The following is a 24633-nucleotide window of genomic DNA, read 5'->3' on the forward strand; positions in this document are numbered from 1 at the left end:
CGCGACATCGCTTGCGAGCCGCAGATTCCGTCCCGGCGATTCTGCGCTATTACCACAGTGCTATACCGCCTTCAACTTTTATGAACGACCGGGAGCCTCGCTTTCAAAAGGGGCCAAGCGCGACATCGCTTGCGAGCCTTCGATTCCCTTCCGGCGATTCTGCGCTATTACCACAGTGCTATACCGCCTTCAACTTTTATGAACGACCGGGGTGTTGTTTTTTTACGGTTAGCGATTAGTCGCGTTATCCGGCTGTATCGAATGTGAAAACAGAAAATTACTTTACTATGCAGGTAAACAAAAATGCGTGTTTAGTATTCATGTTATTTTTTTTTTAAATGTACATTTAGCGCCCCTTTTAGCATAAGCCGCAGACCCTGCCACTAGCTTCATCCGGCACTCATGCTACGTGCCCAGCACTTTCGATGACGATGACGATGACGACACACGACTCACGTGGTCACGACTCACGTGGTCACGACTCACGTGGTAACGATGACGACACACGACTCACGTGGTCACGATGACGATGACGACACACGACTCACGTGGTCACGTGGTCACGATGACGACACACGACTCACGTGGTCACGACTCACGTGGTCACGACTCACGTGGTCACGATGACGACACACAACTCACGTGGTCACGATGACGATGACGACACACGACTCATGTGGTCACGACTCACGTGGCCACGATGACGATGACGACACACGACTCACGTGGTCACGTGGTCACGATGACGATGACGACACACGACTCACGTGGTCACGTGGTCACGATGACGATGACGACACACGACTCACGTGGTCACGACTCACGTGGTCACGATGACGATGACGACACACGACTCACGTGGTCACGATGATGACACACGACTCACGTGGTCACGATGACGATGACGACACACGACTCACGTGGTCACGATGACGACACACGACTCACGTGGTCACGATGACGACACACGACTCACGTGGTCACGATGACGACACACGACTCACGTGGTCATGATGACGATGACGACACATGACTCACGTGGTCATGATGACGACACACGACTCACGTGGTCACGACAACAATGACGATGACGACACACGGCTCACGTGGTCACGACTCACGTGGTCACAACTCACGCGGTCACGATGACGATGACGACACACGACTCACGTGGTCACGACTCACGTGGTCACGATGACGACACACGACTCACGTGGTCACGACAACAATAACAATGACGATGACGACACACGACACACGTGGTCACGATGATGACAACAATGACGATGACGATGATGACTCACGACTCACGTGGTCACGATGACGATGACGACACACAACTCACGTGGTCACGACAACAACAACAATGACGATGACGACACACGACTCACGTGGTCACGACGACAACAACAATGACGATGACGACACACGACTCACGTGGTCACGACGACAATGACGATGACGACACACGACTCACGTGGTCACGACGATAACGATGATGACGACACGACTCACGTGGTCACGACGATGACGATGATGACTCACGACTCACATGGTCACGTGGTCACGTGGTCACGACAACAACAACAATGACGATGACGACAAACGCCTCACGTGGTCACGACAACAATGACGATGACGACACACGTGGTCACGATGACGATGACGACACACGTGGTCACGATGACGATGACGACACGACTCACGTGGTCACGACGACAATGACGATGACGACACACGACTCACGTGGTCACAATGACGATGATGACTCACGACTCACGTGGTCACGTGGTCACGTGGTCACATGGTCACGTGGTCACGACGACAACGACGATGATGACACACGACTCACGTGGTCACGACAACAATGACGATGACGACACACGACTCACGTGGTCACGATGACGATGACGACACACGACTCACGTGGTCACGATGATGACGATGACGATGACGACTCACGTGGTCACGACGACAATGACGATGACGATGATGACACACGTGGTCATGATGACGATGACGACACACGAATCACGTGGTCACGATAACAATGACGATGACGACACAAGACTCACGTGGTCATGATGACGATGACGACACACGAATCACGTGGTCACGATAACAATGACGATGACGACACAAGACTCACGTGGTCATGATGACGATGACGATGTTGACTCACGACTCACGTGGTCACAACGATGATGACACACAACTCACGTGGTCACGACAACGACGACGATGACGACACACGTGGTCACGTTGACGACAATAATGACGATGACGATGATGACTCACGACTCACGTGGTCACAACGATGATGACACACAACTCACGTGGTCACAACAACGACGACGATGACGACACACGTGGTCACGATGACGACAACAATGACGATGACGATGATGACTCACGACTCACGTGGTCACAACTCACGTGGTCACGATGATGACTCACGACTCACGTGGTCACAACTCACGTGGTCACGATGACGACACACGACACACGTGGTCACGACAACAACAACAATGACGATGACGACACACGACACACGTGGTCACGATGACGACAACAATGACGATGACGATGACGACACACGACTCACGTGGTCACGATGACGATGATGACTCACGACTCACGTGGTCACGACAACAACAACAATGACGATGACGACACAAGACTCACGTGGTCACAATGACGATGACGATGATGACTCACGACTCACGTGGTCACAACGATGATAACACACAACTCACGTGGTCACGACACCAATGACGATGACGACACACGTGGTCACGATGACGACAACCATGACGATGACGATGATGACTCACGACTCACGTGGTCACAACGATGATGACACACAACTCACGTGGTCACGACACCAATGACGATGACGACACACGTGGTCACGATGACGACAACAATGACGATGATGATGATGACTCACGACTCACGTGGTCACAACGATGATGACTCACAACTCACGTGGTCACGACAACAATGACGATGACGACACACGTGGTCACGATGACGACAACAATGACGATGACGATGATGACTCACGACTCACGTGGTCACGACAACAACAACAATGACGATGACGACACAAGAATCACGTGGTCACGACAACAATGACGATGACGATGACGACACACGACTCACGTGGTCACGTGGTCACGACAACAACAACAATGACGATGACGACACACGACTCACGTGGTCACGACAACAATGACGATGACGATGACGACACACGACTCACGTGGTCACAACAACAATGACGATGACGACACACGACTCACGTGGTCACGACGATAACGATGATGACGACACACGACTCACGTGGTCACGTGGTCACGACAACAACAACAATGACGATGACGACAAACGCCTCACGTGGTCACGACAACAACGACGATGATGACACACGGCTCACGTGGTCACGACGACGATGACGACACACGACTCACGTGGTCACGACAACAACGACGATGACGATGACGACACACGTGGTCACGATGACGACACACGATACACGTGGTCATGATGACAACGATGACGACACACGACTCACGTGGTCACGTGGTCACGACGACGACAACAATGACGACGACGACACACGTGCTCACGATGACGATGACGACACACGACTCACGTGGTCACGATGACGACGACAATGACGATGATGATGACGACGACACACGACTCACGTGGTCACGATGACGACGACAATGACGACGACGACACACGACTCACGTGGTCACGATGACGACGACAATGAAGATGACGACACACGACTCACGTGGTTACGATGACGACAACAATGACGACGACGATGACGACACATGGCTCACGTGGTCACGACAACAACAACAACAACAACAATGACGATGACGACACACGACTCACGTGGTCACGACGACAACGATGACGACACACGACTCACGTGGTCACGTGGTCACGTGGTCACGACGACGACAACAATGACGACGAGGATACACCCCCCCACGTGGTCTCGAACGTGTTCACGCCGTAGGTGGCTTGCTCGCTCTTGCAGCAGCAGCAGCAGCAGCAAATACAAAATTCAGCCGCGCTCCGTCACCGTTAGTTAGCAGCAGCAGCAGCAGCAAATACAAAATTCAGCCGCACTCCATCACCGTTAGTTAGCAGCAACAGCAGCAGCAAATACAAAATTCAGCCGCACTCCATCACCGTTAGTTAGCAGCAGCAGCAGCAGCAGCGGCATCTTTGCCATGTCACGTTAGCAGCTGTAGTTGAAGAACTAAAAAAAAAATTACACTACACTATACACTACACTATACACTACACTATACACTACACTATAAACTACTATACACTACACTATACACTACACTATACACTACTATACACTACACTATACACGACTATACACTACACTATACACTACACTATACACTATATACTACACTATACACTACACTATACACTACTATACACTACTATACACTACACTATACACTACACTATACACTACACTATACACTACACTATACACTACACTATACACTACACTATACACCACTATACACTACACTATACCCTACTCTATACACTACAATATACACTACTACTATACACTACACTATACACTACACTATACACTACACTATGCACTACTGTATAGTGGCCTACCTTATCACAGACCAATCCAGACCTTTTCAGTCACCCCGTGCCCCTAGTAAATATCAACGTTCACCCTACAAAGTCCCATCATCATCACAAGGGAGAAACGCAAAAAAATATAATTTGTTGTTGCCAGTATCGAAACGGCTGTCCCGCCGATAGGACCTAAACACTAAATTTCCTTGCACAAGAATACGGTTAAACCGTATGTGGTGAGAAGTAGTGTATAGTGTAGTGTATAGTGTAGTGTATAGTGTAGTGTATAGTGTAGTGTATAGTAGTGTATAGTGTAGTGTATAGTAGTGTATAGTGTAGTGTATAGTGTAGTGTATAGTGTAGTGTATAGTGTAGTGTATAGTAGTGGATAGTGTAGTGTATAGTGTAGTGTATAGTAGTATATAGTGTAGTGTATTGTGTAGTGTATAGTGTAGTGTATAGTAGTGTATAGTGTAGTGTATAGTAGTGTATAGTATAGTGGAGTGTATAGTGTAGTGTATAGTAGTGTATAGTATAGTGCAGTGTTTAGTGTAGTGTATAGTAGTGTATAGTGTAGTATATAGTAGTGCATAGTGTAGTGTATAGTAGTGTATAGTGTAGTGTATAGTAGTGTATAGTGTAGTGTACAGTGTAGTGTATAGTGTAGTGTATAGTGTAGTGTATAGTAGTGTATAGTGTAGTGTATAGTGTATAGTGTAGTGTATAGTGTCGTGTATAGTGTAGTGTATAGTGCAGTGTATAGTGTAGTGTATAGTGTAGTGTATAGTGTAGTGTATAGTGTAGTGTATAGTGCAGTGTATAGTAGTGTATAGTGTAGTGTATAGTGTATAATAGTGAATAGTGTAGTAGTGTATAGTGTAGTGTATAGTGTAGTGTATAGTAGTGTATAGTGTAGTGTATAGTAGTGTATAGTGTAGTGTATAGTGTAGTGTATAGTGTAGTGTATAGTGTAGTGTATATTGTAGTGTATAGTAGTGTATAATGTAGTGTATAGTGTATAGTATAGTGTATAGTATAGTGTATAGTGTAGTCTATAGTGTAGTGTATAGTGTAGTCTATAGTGTAGTGTATAGTAGTGTATAGTGTAGTGTATAGTAGTGTATAGTGTAGTGTATAGTGTAGTCTATAGTGTAGTGTATAGTAGTGTATAGTGTAATGACTGCAGGAATTAACATTCGTTGGGTCTTTCGGTCGAAGTCGCGAAGATAGGTTCTAATTAATGAAGATAAATCAACCCAGAATCTACGAGAATCAACCAATGTGTTGTCTCTTTGGATTTCATATAGAGACACGGGGTGATCTATGATGTCTGAATTGGTCTGTGATAAGGTAGGGCACTGATAAGGGGATGACAGATATTTTATACACTACACTCCTATACATTACACTACTATACACTGCACTTTACACTACACTACACTATACACTACTATACACTACACTGTACATTACTATACACTACTATACACTGCACTATACACTACACTATACACTACACTATACACTACACTATACACTACTATACACTACATTATACAATACACTATACACTACTATACACTACACTATACACTACACTATACACTACACGATACACTACTATACACTGCTGTACACTCCACTATACACTCCACTATACACTACACTATACACTACTATACACTACACTATACACTACTATACATTGCACTACACAATACACTATACACTTCTATACACTACAATATACACTACTATACACTGCACTATACACTACTATACACTACACTATACACTACTATACACTCAACTATACACTACACGATACACTAAACTATACACTACTATACACTCCACTACACTATACACTACTATACACTCCACTATACACTATACACTACACTATACACTACACTATACACTACACTATATGCTACTATACACTACACTATGCACTACTATACACTCCACTATACCCTACACCACCATACACCTACACTCCTATACTACACTATACACTACACTACCATACACTTACACCCCTATACTACATTATACACTACACTACTATACACTTACACCCCTATACTACACTATACACTACACTACTATACACTTACACCCCTATACTACACTATACACTACACTACTATACACTACACTATACACTACACTATACACTACTACACTACTATACACTACACTATACACTATTATACACTACACTATACACTACACTATACACTACACTATACACTACACTATACACTACACAATACACTACACTACTATACACTACACTATACACTACACTATACACTACTATACACTACACTATACACTACTATACACTACACTATACACTACACAATACACTACACAATACACTACACTACTATACACTACACTATACACTACACTCTACCCTACTATACACTACACTATACACTACACTACTCTATACACTACTATACACTACACTATACACTACTATACACTACACTATACGCTACACTATACACTACTATACACTACACTTTACACTACACTGTACACTACTACACTATACACTACACTATACACTACACTATACAGTACACTACACTATACACTACACTATACACTACACTATACACTACACTATACACTACTACACTATACACTACACTATACACTACACTACTATACACTACACTATACACTACTACACTACTATACACTACACTACTATACACTGCTATACACTACACTACACTATACACTACTACACTACACTATACACTACACTACTATACACTACACTATACACTATTATACACTACACCACCGCACACTTACACTCCGATGCTACGTTGAGACATCGTCTCTTTGCAAGGGGCTCTTCTGGCACCGCGGATCAGCACGGCTGCGTACGGTTGCGAAATAAGTTCAACAAACACAGACAAAGGTCCCCCGTGTAGCCTCACGCGACTGTCGGGGCAAGTGCCGTTAGCGAGCAAGCACCTATGAAGGCCGGCACTGTGGCAAACGAGGTGGTTGAGTGGCCAACACCACGCCCGGCCGCCTTTGTCTCCCCAGTGGCGAGGTTTACGCACAGCACCGGGTGCTTAATTTGAGGGCTGAGTCGACCTAGGGGAGGCCCGGGACCGGTTCAGATAATCGTCACCGGTGTTGGCCGTGAGCGGGAATCGAACCCGGGTCGCCAGGTTCATAGCGCAGCGTAGCGCTAACCACTACGCCCACCGCTCCCCACACGATACACACAGAGATACACACACACAGACACACACACATACACACACAGACACACACACACAGAGACACACACAGACACACAGACACACACACAGACACGCACACAGATACACACAGACACACACACAGACACACACACAGACAGACACACACACAGATACACACACAGACACACACACAGACAGACACACAGACACGCACACAGATACACACAGACACACACACACACAGATACACACACAGACACACACACAGACAGACACACACAGACACACACACAGACATACGCACACAGATAACAACAACAACAACCGCCATTCGCCACTAAGTGGCGGTGACGTCACCACGACGCTTGTGCCAGGCTATGTGCACCTTGAGGCCACGTGAAGTTTGGAACGCCCGCGGGCAGGAGGTCACGGGGCAGACCCAGGTGCCACGCGTTGACTGACTGAGATGACTGGCTGATGCACCACCTGTGCCCCCTACTGTGCCAACCTGCTGTGCTTTAGCCACCCGGCGCTCCGCTCGTTGTTGTGAGCGTCTCTCCTCCGCCCTCCGTTGTTGTTGGAGGACGACTGCCTCCAACTGCCCAGTAGCAGCGTCCTTCACGAGCCTCCTCCATAGAGGCCGATCTTGACACCGCTGGTACCGGTCATCGGCAAGTCCACTCAGCTCCACGTCCTCCTGTACCACATCACTCCATCTCTTCCCTAGCCCGTGCCGCGCCCGTTTAGCCCCCTAGATCCCGCCGAACAAAAGCTGTTTCGGCATGCGGTGGCTGGGCACGCGGGCTACATGACCCAGCCATCGCAGCCTTGCCCGCCGGAGTTACTCACCGATGGGACCTTGCCCAGACATTTCAAGGATTTGTGAGCTCCTCACACAATCCAGCCTGGTTAAACCCAGTATGGATCGTAGGCAGGCCAACCTAAATGTTTCTAACCGGCAATGATGTTCCATTAGGGGGGTCCACGTTTCGCAAGCGTAGAGAAGGGAGGGAATGACTGTGGCCGAGAAGACCTGAAGCTTAGTGCGGAGCGACAGATCAGGTAGCTTCCACACAGCGTTACGCAACCGATGAAAAGATATTGCCGCTCGACTGATTCTGAGCGAGACCTCTGCTGTTAGCTGGCACCTCACACACAGACAAAGATCCCCCGTGTAGCCTCTAACAGACTGCAGTGGCAAGTGCTGTTAGCTAGCACCTCACACAGACACAGACAAAGATCCCCCGTGTAGCCTCTACCAGGCTGCAGGGGCAAGTGCTGCTAGCTAGCACCTCACACACAGACAAAGGTTCCCGTGTAGCCTCTAACAGACTGCAGGGGCAAGTGCTGTTAGCTAGCACCTCACACACAGACAAAGGTTCCCGTGTAGCCTCTAACAGACTGCAGGGGCAAGTGCTGTTAGCTAGCACCTTACAGACAAATGTCCCCCGTGTAGCCTCTAACAGACTGCAGGGGCAAGTGCTGTTAGCGAGCACCTCACACACAGACACAGACAAAGATCCCCGGTGTAGCCTCTAACAGACTGCAGGAGCAAGTGCTGTTAGCTAGCACCTCACACACAGACACAGACAAAGATCCCCCGTGTAGCCTCTAACAGACAGCAGGGGCAAGTGCTGTTAGTAACGAGTAGCAGCAGCAGCAACCTATGAAGGCCACCGGCCACTCTGGCACACACAGAGCGGGGTGGGTGACCAGCAGCACCACCACGCCCGGCCGCCTTTGTCTCTCCCCCAGTGCTGGCGATGTTCACCGCACACCGCTACGCCAGCTGCTCAGTTGAGGCTGAGTCGACCCAGGGGAGGCCCAGGACCGGCTCAGACGTAACCGTCGTTGGCGGTGTTGACCGCGAGTTTGTTTTTTTTAACCGAACCCGCTGTTCGTAGCGCAGCGATAGCGAGCCCCTATATGGGCGGTCAGCACGACCGCCTATCGTCTCCCACACACCGTGTGCTCTACAGAGAGTGAGTGAGTGAGTGGAGTTTGGCTTCGACACCGCGACACCGGGCACTCGTCTTTCATTGTGTTTAGGCCGAGTCGACCGAGGCGAGTCCCACGAAAACCGGTTCAGAGAGTCGTCGGCGGCGGCGTTTTTGCCGGTGGGACCACGGGCGGGAATCGACCTCGGGCCGCCTGGAGGCCACCGACACCACCACCACCGCCGCCACCGCTTACCCGCACCGCGAGGCGTCTCTCCCTCTCCCTCTCCGTCTCGCTTGCCCCGCTGAATCGTCCAGGGAAGACGGTCAACGGCTTCCCCATTCACCGGAGGATTTGGGAAGGGGCAGCCTCAATGACGTCGCCCTAGTCGTCGTTTGAAGTCAGGGAGGGTGGCGCCTTAGAATCACGGTGAGGGGCGCCTTCAAATCATCGGTGAGTGGCGCCTTCAAATCACGGTGAGGGGACCTTGAAATCACGGACAGGGGCGCCTTGAAATCACGGAGAGGGGACCTTGAAAGCACGGAGAGGAGCCCTTTAAATCACGGTGAGGAACCCTTGAAATCACGGTGAGGGGACCTTGAAATCACGGTGAGGAACCCTTGAAATCACGGTGAGGGGACTTTGAAATCACGGAGAGGGGCGCCTTGAAATCACGGAGAGGGGCCCTTGGAATCACGGACAGGGGCGCCTTGAAATCACGGAGAGGGGACCTTGAAATCACGGAGAGGAGCCCTTTAAATCACGGTGAGGAACCCTTGAAATCACGGTGAGGGGACCTTGAAATCACGGGGGAGGGGCGCCTTGAAATCACGGACAGGGGCGCCTTGAAATTATGCATAAGGGGGCCTTGAAATCACGGTGAGCGACCCTTGAAATCACGGAGAGGGGCGCCTTGAAATCATGGTGAGGGGCCCTTGAATAACGGAGAGGGGACCTTGAAATCACGGAGAAGGGCGCCTTGAAATCACGGACAGGGACCCTTGAAATTACGGACAGGGACCCTTGAAATCACGGTGAGGGGACCTTGCAATCACGGACAGGGACCCTTGAAATCACGGTGAGGGGACCTTGAAATCACGATGAGGGACCCTTGAAATCACGGAGAGGGGACCTTGAAATCACGGACAGGGGCGCCTTGAAATCACGGACAGGGACCCTTGAAATCACGGACAGGGGCGCCTTGAAATCATGCATAAGGGGGCCTTGAAATCACGGTGAGGTTGCCTTGAAATAACTGAGAGAGGCCCTTGAAATCGCGGTGAGGAGCCCTTGAAATCACGGACAGGTGACCTTGAAATCACGGTGAGGAGCCCTTGAAATCACGGTGAGGCGGCGCCCTTGAAATCACCGTGAGGGGCGCCCTTGAAATAACTGAGAGAGGCCCTTGAAATCACGCATAATGGGGCCTTGAAATCACGCAATAGGGGACCTTGAAATCACGGAGAGGGACCCTTGAAATGACGGACAGGGGCCCCCTTGAAATCACGCATAAGGGGGCCCTTGAAATCATGGTGAGGTTGCCTTGAAATAACTGAGAGAGGCCCTTGAAATCACGGTGAGGGACCCTTGAAATCACGGAGAGGAGCCCTTGAAATCACGGACAGGTGACCTTGAAATCACGGTGAGGAGCCCTTGAAATCACGGACAGGTGACCTTGAAATCACGGTGAGGAACCCTTGAAATCACGGTGAGGGGACTTTGAAATCACGGAGAGGGGCGCCTTGAAATCACGGAGAGGGGCCCTTGGAATCACGGACAGGGGCGCCTTGAAATCACGGAGAGGGGACCTTGAAATCACGGAGAGGAGCCCTTTAAATCACGGTGAGGAACCCTTGAAATCACGGTGAGGGGACCTTGAAATCACGGGGGAGGGGCGCCTTGAAATCACGGACAGGGGCGCCTTGAAATTATGCATAAGGGGGCCTTGAAATCACGGTGAGCGACCCTTGAAATCACGGAGAGGGGCGCCTTGAAATCATGGTGAGGGGCCCTTGAATAACGGAGAGGGGACCTTGAAATCACGGAGAAGGGCGCCTTGAAATCACGGACAGGGACCCTTGAAATTACGGACAGGGACCCTTGAAATCACGGTGAGGGGACCTTGCAATCACGGACAGGGACCCTTGAAATCACGGTGAGGGGACCTTGAAATCACGATGAGGGACCCTTGAAATCACGGAGAGGGGACCTTGAAATCACGGACAGGGGCGCCTTGAAATCACGGACAGGGACCCTTGAAATCACGGACAGGGGCGCCTTGAAATCATGCATAAGGGGGCCTTGAAATCACGGTGAAGTTGCCTTGAAATAACTGAGAGAGGCCCTTGAAATCGCGGTGAGGAGCCCTTGAAATCACGGACAGGTGACCTTGAAATCACGGTGAGGCGACCTTGAAATCACGGTGAGGCGGCGCCCTTGAAATCACCGTGAGGGGCGCCCTTGAAATAACTGAGAGAGGCCCTTGAAATCACGCATAATGGGGCCTTGAAATCACGCAATAGGGGACCTTGAAATCACGGACAGGGGCCCCCTTGAAATCACGCATAAGGGGGCCCTTGAAATCATGGTTCGGGGTCGCCCTTGAAATCACGCGTAAGGGGGGCCCTTGAAATCAAACAAGGGCCCTGAAACAATGAGCGTTTCACTCTGACGCATGCCAGCCAAAAGCGGCAGCGGCGGCGGCGGCTTTTCAGCGTCCGCCGGGAAGTCCCCCCGGGGCGGAATCGTGGGAGGGGACAGCGGTCGCCCGCTTCCCCTCCGCCGCAGGCGTTGGGTCGGGCGGGATAACCTCGACGCTTAAACTCACGCACGAGGGCCCTTCGAGCCAAAATTGAAACACAGAGCGGCGGCGGCGGCAAGCGGCGGCAAGCAGCCCCGGGACTTCCCCGAACCGGGAAGTCGTCGCTTGGAACCCTCCTCCCCCCCCCAAAAATAAAGAATACGTCCTCTCGAAATCACGCTAGGGCCCCCTTCGACAACGGACGTTTCCGTTTGACGCCCGGTAGTGGCGCCGCCGCCGGTGGTGGTTGGTGGTGGTTGGTGGTTGGTGGTGGTGGTGGGTGGCCGCCCCGAGCCTGCCGATTTGCCCGAGCAGGGGGGGGAGGGTTTGGCCAACGAAACGTGGCCAAATTCGTTCAGGGGCGTCGTCGGCGCTCGCCCGGTTGTTTCGTTGGAGAGTAAACCTCGCGGCAGCGTTCACAATCTTTCGTGTTGGTGTGCAGTGAGGGAGAAAAAAAGGAAAAAAATTGTTTGAGCCCCCTGCTGATTTTTTTGTACGTTTGATCCACTGACGAAGAAATGATCAGTCTAGAATTTTGATATTTGAACGGTGAGAGAGAGAATGACAACAAGGATAATCCAGAAAAACGCATGTTCAAAAATGTTATAGATTGATTTGCGTTTTAATGAGGGAAATAAGTATTTGACCCCCTCTGCAAAACATGACTTAGTAGTTGGTGGCAAAAACCCTTGTTGGCAATCACAGAGGTCAGACGTTTCTTGTAGTTGGCCACCAGGTTTTCACACATCTCAGGAGGGATTTGTCCCACTCCTCTTTGCAGATCTTCTCCAAGTCATTAAGGTTTCGACGCTGACGTTTGGCAACTCTGAACCTTTAGCTCCCTCCACAGATTTTCTATGGGATTAAGGTCTGGAGACTGGCTAGGCCACTCCAGGACCTTAATGTGCTTCTTCTTGAGCCACTCCTTTGTTGCCTTGGCCGTGTGTTTTTGGGTCATTGTCATGCTGGAATACCCATCCACGACGCATTTTCAATGCCCTAGCTGAGGGAAGGAGGTTCTCACCCATTATTTGACGGTACATGGCCCCGTACATCGTCCCTTTGATGCGGTGAAGTTGTCCTGTCCCCTTAGCAGAAACCCCCCCCCAAAGCATAATGTTTCCACCTCCATGTTTGACGGTGGGGGATGGTGTTCTTGGGGTCATAGGCAGCATTCCTCCTCCTCCAAACACGGCGGGTTGAGTTGATGCCAAAGAGCTCCATTTTGGTCTCATCTGACCACAACACTTTCACCCAGTTGTCCTCTGAATCATTCAGATGTTCATTGGCAAACTTCAGACGGGCATGTATATGTGCTTTCTTGAGCAGGGGGACCTTGCGGGCGCTGCAGGATTTCAGTCCTTCACGGCGTAGTGTGTTACCAATTGTTTTATTGGCGACTATGGTCCCAGCTGACTTGAGATCATTGACAATATCCTCCCGTGTAGTTCTGGGCCGATTCTCATGATCATTGCAACTCCACGAGGTGAGATCTTACATGGAGCGCCAAGCCGAGGGAGATTGACAGTTCTTTTGTGTTTCTTCCATTTGCGAATAATCGCACCAACTGTTGTCACCTTCTCACCAAGCTGCATGGCAATGGTCTTGTAGCCAATTCCAGCCTTGTGTAGGTCTACAATCTTGTCCCTGACATCCTTCGAGAGCTCTTTGGTCTTGGCCATGGTGGAGAGTTTGGAATCTGATTGATTAATTGCTTTTGTGGACAGGTGTCTTTTATACAGGTAACAAGCTGAGATTAGGAGCACTCCCTTTAAGAGTGTGCTCATAATCTCAGCTCGTTACCTGTATAAAAGACACCTGGGAGCCAGAAATCTTTCTGATTGAGACGGGGTCAAATACTTATTTCCCTCATTAAAATGCAAATCAATTTATAACATTTTTGACATGCGTTGTTCTGGATTTTGTTGTTGTTATTTTGTCTCTCACTGTTCAAATAAACCTACCATTAAAATTATAGACTGATCATTTCTTTGTCAGTGGATCAAACGTACAAAATCAGCAGGGGATCAAATACTCTTTTCCCTCACTGTATAGTAGTGTAGTGAATGGTGGAGTGTATAGTGTAGTCTATAGTAGCGTAGTGTATAGTGGTGTATAGTAGTGTATAGTATTGCATAGTGTCATGTATAGTCGTGTATAGTGTACAGTGGAGTGTATAGTAGTGTAGTGTATAGTATAGTGCATAGTAGTGTATAGTGTAGTGTATAGTGTAGTGTATAGTAGTGTAGTGTATAGTGTAGTGCATAGTCGTGTATAGTGTAGTGTATAGTAGTGTGTAGTGTATAGTGTAGTATATAGTGTAGTGTAAAGTGTAGTGTATAGTAGTGTAGTGTGTAGTGTAGTGTATAGTGTAGTGTATATTAGTGTAGTGTATAGTGTAGTGTATAGTGTAGTGTATAGTGTATATTAGTGTAGTGTATAGTGTAGTGTAAAGTGTAGTGAATATTAGTGTAGTGTATAGTTTAGTGTATATTAGTGTATAGATTAGTGTAGTGAATATTAGTGTAGTATATAGTGTAGTGAATATTAGTGTAGTATATAGTGTAGTGTATAGTGTAGTGTATAGTGTAGTCTATAGTAGTGTAGTGTGTAGTGTAGTGTATAGTGTAGTGTATAGTAGTGTAGTGTATATTAGTGTAGTGTATAGGGTAGTGTTTAGTGTAGTATATTAGTGTAGTGTATAGTGTAGTGTATAGTGTAGTGAATATTAGTGTAGTATATAGTGTAGTGTACAGTACTGTATAGTGTGTGTAGACAGTATGTGGTTTGACGGCTGTGCTGAACACAACAATGACAAGAAGAGTCAACGATGACATCATCCGCAACCTCTCCTTAGCAACCCGCGCGAGGAAATTCATCGGCCCATCGTCGTGAGTGACTCCGACACTCGCAACCTAAACCTGAACTTCCACTTTTCTTTCCTGGCTACAGCTGAGTCAACCACGGCCCCGACCACCACCACCAGCACCACCACCACCTGCAGCACCACCACCATCATCACCACCAGCACCACCAGTAGCACCACCAGCACCATCACCACCACCAGCATCACCACCAGCACCAGCACTACCACCAGCACCACTACCACCAGCACCATCACCACCAACACCACCAGCACCAGCACCACCACCAGCATCACCACCAGCACCACCACTACCACTACCACCAGCACCACTACCACTACCACCAGCACCACCACCAGCACCAACAGCACCACCAGCACCACCACCACCAGCATCACCACCAGCATCACCACCAGCACCACCAGCAGCACCACCACCAGCACCAGCACCACCAGCACCACCACCAGCACCACCACCACTACCACCACCACCATCACCAGCACCACCAGCACCACCAGAACTACCAGCAGCATCACCACCAGCACCACCACCAGCAGCACCACCACAACCACCACTACCACCAGCATCACCACCATCACCACCACCAGCACCACCACCACTACCACCACCACCATCACCAGCATCACCACCACCATCACTACCACCAGCACCACCACCATCACCAGCATCACCACCACCATCACCAGCACCACCATCACTACCACCAGCACCACCACCACCACCAGCCGTCGCCACAGTGACGTGGCTGAATAAATAATCGCCTCTCTCACAAAAGAGCAACCCGAAACACCCAGCAGACACACCCAGCACACACACATCCAGCACACACACATCCAGCACACACACACAGCACACACATACAGCACACACACCCAGCACACACACATCCAGCACACACACACACACATCCAGCACACACATATCCAGCACACACACACACAGCACACACATACAGCACACACACCCAGCACACACACATCCAGCACACACACCCGCACACACACATCCAGCACACACACACATAGCACACACACACACATCCAGCACACACACAGCACACACACACATCCAGCACACATACACACAGCACACACACACACACCCAGCACACACCCAGCACACCCGCACACACACACACCCAGCACACCCACACACACACAGCACATACACACCCAGCACACACACACACACCCAGCACACACACACCCAGCACACACACACCCAGCACACACACACCCAGCACACACCCAACACACACCCAACACACCCACACACACACAGCACACACACACCCAGCACACACACACCCCACACACACCCCACCCACCACCCACCCACCACACACACACACCCAGTACACACACACAGCACACACACACACAGACCCAGCACACACACCCAGCACACACACACCCCACCCACCACCCACCCCACCCACCCCCTCCCCCGTCAAAGGGCTGTCCAATCAACGCGCCCATAGAGGCGCTCCATGGACGAGACTCGGCTCTGAGTCTCTTCACGACGCCGATGGCTCAGATCTGGCCATGAACTTAGTTTATACACTACACTATACACTACACTATACACTATACATTACACTACACTATACACTACTATACACTACACCATACACTACACTATACACTACACTGTACACTACACTGTACACTACTATACACTATACACTACACTATACACTACACTATACACTACACTATACACTACACTATACACTACACTATACACTACACTATACACTACACTATACACTACACTATACACTACACTATACACTACTACACTATACACTACTACACTACACACTACACTATACACTACACTATACACTACTACACTATACACTACACTATACACTACTATACACTACTATACACTACACTATACACTACACTATACACTACTATACACTACACTATACACTACACTATACACTACACTATCCACTACACTATACACTACTATACACTACACTAGACACTACTATACACTACACTATACACTACACTATACACTACACTATACACTACTATACACTACACTATACACTACACTATACACTACACTATACACTACACTATACACTACTATACACTACACTAGACACTACTATACACTACACTATACACTACACTATACACTACACTATACACTACTATACACTACACTATACACTACACTATACACTACACTATACACTACACTATACACTACACTATACACTACACTACACACTACACTATACACTACACTATACACTACACTATACACTACACTATACACTACTATAAACTACACTATACACTACTATACACTACACTATACACTACACTATACACTACACTATACACTACACTATACACTACTATACACTACACTATACACTATACTATACACTACTATACACTACTATACACTACACTATACACTACACTATACACTACTATACACTACATTATACACTACTATACACTACACTATACACTACTATACACTATACTATACACTACACTATACACTACACTATACACTACTATACACTACTATACACTTCACTATACACTACACTATACACTACACTATACACTACTATACACTACACTATACACTACACTATACACTACTATACACTACACTATACACTACACTATACACTACTATACACTACACTATACACTACACTATACACTACACTATACACTACACTATACACTACTATACACAACACTATACACTACACTATACACTACTATACACTACACTACTATACACCACACTATACACTAGACTATACACTACACTATACACTACACTATACACTACACTATACACTACTATACACTACACTATACACTACACTATACACTACACTATACACTACACTATACACTACTATACACTACACTATACACTACACTATACACTACTATACACTACACTATACACTACACTATACACTACTATACACCACACTATACACTACACTATACACTACACTATACACTACTATACACTACACTATACACTACACTATACACTACTATACACTACACTAGACACTACACTATACACTACACTGTGCACTACACTATACACTACTATACACTACGATACACTACACTATACACTACACTATACACTACACTGCTATGTGCTGTACACTACACTATACACTACACTATACACTACTATACACTACACTATACACTACACTGCACACTACGATGCACTACACTATACATTACTATACACTAAACTAATATATACTACACTATACACTACTATGCACTGCACTATACACTACACTATACACTACGATACACTACACTATACACTACACTTACACTACTATACACTACACTGTACACTACACTATACACTACACTGCTATGTGCTGTACACTACACTATACACTACACTATGCACTACTATACACTACTATACACTACACTATACACTACTATACACTACACTATGCACTACTATACACTACTATACACTACATTATACATTACACTATACACTACTATACACTACACTATACACTACACTAGACACTACACTATACACTACACTGTACACTACACTCTAAACAACTATACACTGCACTATACATTACTATACACTACTATACACTGCACTATACACTACACTATACACTACACTATACACTACACTATACACTACTATTCGCTACACTAAACACTACTGTACACTACACTGTACACTACACTATACATTATACACTACACTAGACACTACTATACACTACTATACACTACACTATACACTACACTATACACTACTATACACTACACTATACACTACACTATACACTACACTATACACTACACTATACACTACACTATACACTACACTATACACTACACTACACACTACACTATACACTACACTATACACTACACTATACACTACACTATACACTACTAAAAACTACACTATACACTACTATACACTACACTATACACTACACTATACACTACACTATACACTACACTATACACTACTATACACTACACTATACACTATACTATACACTACTATACACTACTATACACTACACTATACACTACACTATACACTACTATACACTACATTATACACTACTATACACTACACTATACACTACTATACACTATACTATACACTACACTATACACTACACTATACACTACTATACACTACTATACACTTCACTATACACTACACTATACACTACACTATACACTACTATACACTACACTATACACTACACTATACACTACTATACACTACACTATACACTACACTATACACTACTATACACTACACTATACACTAGACTATACACTACACTATACACTACACTATACACTACTATACACAACACTATACACTACACTATACACTACTATACACTACACTACTATACACCACACTATACACTAGACTATACACTACACTATACACTACACTATACACTACACTATACACTACTATACACTACACTATACACTACACTATACACTACACTATACACTACACTATACACTACTATACACTACACTATACACTACACTATACACTACTATACACTACACTATACACTACACTATACACTACTATACACCACACTATACACTACACTATACACTACACTATACACTACTATACACTACACTATACACTACACTATACACTACTATACACTACACTAGACACTACACTATACACTACACTGTGCACTACACTATACACTACTATACACTACGATACACTACACTATACACTACACTATACACTACACTGCTATGTGCTGTACACTACACTATACACTACACTATACACTACTATACACTACACTATACACTACACTGCACACTACGATGCACTACACTATACATTACTATACACTAAACTAATATATACTACACTATACACTACTATGCACTGCACTATACACTACACTATACACTACGATACACTACACTATACACTACACTTACACTACTATACACTACACTGTACACTACACTATACACTACACTGCTATGTGCTGTACACTACACTATACACTACACTATGCACTACTATACACTACTATACACTACACTATACACTACTATACACTACACTATGCACTACTATACACTACTATACACTACACTATACATTACACTATACACTACTATACACTACACTATACACTACACTAGACACTACACTATACACTACACTGTACACTACACTCTAAGCAACTATACACTGCACTATACATTACTATACACTACTATACACTGCACTATACACTACACTATACACTACACTATACACTACACTATACACTACTATACGCTACACTAAACACTACTGTACACTACACTGTACACTACACTATACATTATACACTACAATATACACTACACTATACACTACTATACATTACACTATACACTACACCATACACTACTATACACTAAGCTATATACTACACTATACACTACACTATACACTACTATACACTACACAAGACACTACACTATACACTACTATACACTACACTATACACTACACTATACACTGCACTATACACTATACACTACACTATACACTACACTATACACTACACTATACACTACACTAATATACATACGACAATAGAGTCAACCTGTCGAGCGAGTGGGAATAGGGGCGTGGCCACGGGACAGGGGGGCGTGGTCAGGCCCCTGTTGCGTGGCCACGCCCCTATTCCCGAACCTTCTCGCTGGCCCGAGACCACTCGTAGAAGGTTCGGGAATGGGGGCGTGGCCAAGGGCCTGGGGCGTGGCCACGAATGATGGCTCGTCGAAGTGGGCTCCATCATTCGGACATTCGATGCAGCAAAATAATGTGAATGATCTCGAACACGCTTGCTTCTAAAATAAATGTGGAGGGGACAACCGGAGGAGGACATGGAGAGGAAAAAGCAAATCCACGCGACCACGGGGAGAGAGACACACAGACACCAAATCTACAGCAGCAGCAGCAGGCATCGTCAGTGGCAGGATCGAACCCCCGACCTCCTGTATACCAGGCGAGGTAGTCAACATCTCATGGACACCGGGATGATGATGATGATGAGAGAGAGAGACGCAGACTCCAAATCTACAGCAGCAGGCATCGTCAGGGTCGGGATTGAACCCACGACCTCCTGCATACCAGGCGAGGTAGTCAACATCTCTTAGCCACCGTGATGATGATGATGATGAGAGAGAGACACACAGACTCCAAATATACAGCAGCAGCAGGCATCGTCAGTGGCAGGATCGAACCCACGACCTCCTGTATACCAGGCGAGGTAGTCAACATCTCATGGACACCGTGATGATGATGATGAGAGAGAGACGCAGACTCCAAATATACAGCAGCAGCAGGCGTCAGGGTCGGGATTGAACCCACGACCTCCTGTATACCAGGCGAGGTAGTCAACATCTCCTAGCCACCGTGATGATGATGAGAGCGAGAGAGAGACGCAGACTCCAAATCTACAGCAGCAGCAGCAGGCGTCAGGGTCGGGATTGAGCCCACGACCTCCTGTATACCAGGCGAGGTAGTCAACATCTCCTAGCCACCGTGATGATGAGCGAGAGATAGACGCAGACTCCAAATCTACAGCAGCAGCAGCAGGCATCGTCAGGGTTAGAATCGAACCGACGACCTCCTGTATACCGGGCGAGGTAGTTAACATCTCACGACCGTGGCGCGTGAACTCACTCCGAGTTCACCTGCCCGGAGTGAACTCACTCCTGGTTCACCAGCCCGGTGTGAACTCACTCCTGGTTCACCAGCCCGGCGTGAACTCACTCCTGGTTCACCAGCTCGGCGTGAACTCACTCCTGGTTCACCAGCCCGGTGTGAACTCACTCCTGGTTCACCAGCCCGGAGTGAACTCACTCCTGATTCACCAGCTCGGCGTGAACTCACTCCTGATTCACCAGCCCGGTGTGAACTCACTCCTGGTTCACCAGCCCGGTGTGAACTCACTCCTGGTTCACCTGCCCGGAGTGAACTCACTCCTGATTCACCAGCTCGGCGTGAACTCACTCCTGGTTCACCAGCCCGGTGTGAACTCACTCCTGGTTCACCAGCCCGGCGTGAACTCACTCCTGATTCACCAACCCGGTGTGAGTTCACTCCGAGTTCAACCAGCCCGGCGTGAACTCACTCCTGATTCACCAGCCCGGTGTGAACTCACTCCTGGTTCACCAGCCCGGTGTGAACTCACTCCTGGTTCACCAGCCCGGTGTGAACTCACTCCGGGCTCACCAGCCCGGTGTGAACTCACTCCTGGTTCACCTGCCCGGCGTGAACTCACTCCTGATTCACCAGCCCGGTCTGAACTCACTCCAGGTTCACCAGCCCGGAGTGAACTCACTCCTGATTCACCAGCCCGGAGTGAACTCACTCCTGGTTCACCAGCCCGGTGTGAACTCACTCCTGATTCACCAGCCCGGTGTGAACTCACTCCTGATTCACCAGCTCGGCGTGAACTCACTCCTGATTCACCAGCCCGGCGTGAACTCACTCCTGGTTCACCAGCCCGGCGTGAACTCACTCCTGGTTCACCAGCCCGGTGTGAACTCACTCCTGGTTCACCAGCCCGGAGTGAACTCACTCCTGGTTCACCAGCCCGGTGTGAACTCACTCCTGATTCACCAGCCCGGTGTGAACTCACTCCTGATTCACCAGCCCGGTGTGAACTCATTCCTGGTTCACCAGCCCGGTGTGAACTCACTCCTGATTCACCAGCCCGGCGTGAACTCACTCCTGATTCACCAGCTCGGTGTGAACTCACTCCTGATTCACCAGCCCGGTGTGAACTCACTCCTGGTTCACCAGCCCGGTGTGAGTTCACTCCGAGTTCAACCAGCCCGGCGTGAACTCACTCCTGATTCACCAGCCCGGTGTGAACTCACTCCTGATTCACCAGCCCGGCGTGAACTCACTCCTGGTTCACCAGCCCGGTGTGAACTCACTCCTGGTTCACCAGCCCGGTGTGAACTCACTCCTGGTTCACCAGCCCGGAGTGAACTCACTTCTGGTTCACCAGCCCGGAGTGAACTCACTCCTGGTTCACCAGCCCGGTGTGAACTCACTCCTGATTCACCAGACCGGCGTGAACTCACTCCTGATTCACCAGCCCGGTGTGAACTCACTCCTGGTTCACCAGCCCGGTGTGAACTCACTCCTGATTCACCAGCCCGGAGTGAACTCACTCCTGGTTCACCAGCCCGGCGTGAACTCACTCCTGATTCACCAGCTCGGTGTGAACTCACTCCTGGTTCACCAGCCCGGTGTGAACTCACTCCTGGTTCACCAGCCCGGTGTGAACTCACTCCTGGTTCACCAGCCCGGAGTGAACTCACTCCTGGTTCACCAGCCCGGTGTGAACTCATTCCTGGTTCACCAGCCCGGTGTGAACTCACTCCTGATTCACCAGCCCGGTGTGAACTCATTCCTGGTTCACCAGCCCGGTGTGAACTCACTCCTGATTCACCAGCTCGGCGTGAACTCATTCCTGATTCACCAGCTCGGCGTGAACTCATTCCTGATTCACCAGCTCGGCGTGAACTCACTCCTGATTCACCAGCCCGGAGTGAACTCACTCCTGGTTCACCAGCCCGGTGTGAACTCACTCCTGGTTCACCAGCCCGGCGTGAACTCACTCCTGATTCACCAGCCCGGTGTGAACTCACTCCTGGTTCACCAGCCCGGTGTGAACTCACTCCTGGTTCACCAGCCCGGTGTGAACTCACTCCTGATTCACCAGCCCGGCGTGAACTCACTCCTGGTTCACCAGCCCGGTGTGAACTCACTCCTGGTTCACCAGCCCGGCGTGAACTCACTCCTGGTTCACCAGCCCGGCGTGAACTCACTCCAGGTTCACCAGCCCGGTGTGAACTCACTCCTGGTTCACCAGCCCGGCGTGAACTCACTCCTGGTTCACCAGCCCGGAGTGAACTCACTCCAGGTTCACCAGCCCGGAGTGAACTCACTCCTGATTCACCAGCCCGGCGTGAACTCACTCCTGATTCACCAGCACGGCGTGAACTCACTCCTGATTCAC

General features: G+C 48.1%; 1 protein-coding gene across 3 annotated transcripts in view; it reads right to left on the reverse strand.

The window, feature by feature from the left end:
- The window catches only part of LOC116957675 (uncharacterized), a 140719-nt gene that overhangs the window by 114018 nt on the left and 2068 nt on the right, over nt 1-24633 (reverse strand). The window lies entirely within an intron of this gene.

The sequence above is a fragment of the Petromyzon marinus genome, chromosome 80 (genome assembly GCF_048934315.1).
Source record: "Petromyzon marinus isolate PM22_M1 ecotype Great Lakes invasive population chromosome 80, UKy_Petmar_22M1.pri1.0, whole genome shotgun sequence".
NCBI classification, from domain to species: Eukaryota; Metazoa; Chordata; class Hyperoartia; order Petromyzontiformes; family Petromyzontidae; genus Petromyzon; species Petromyzon marinus.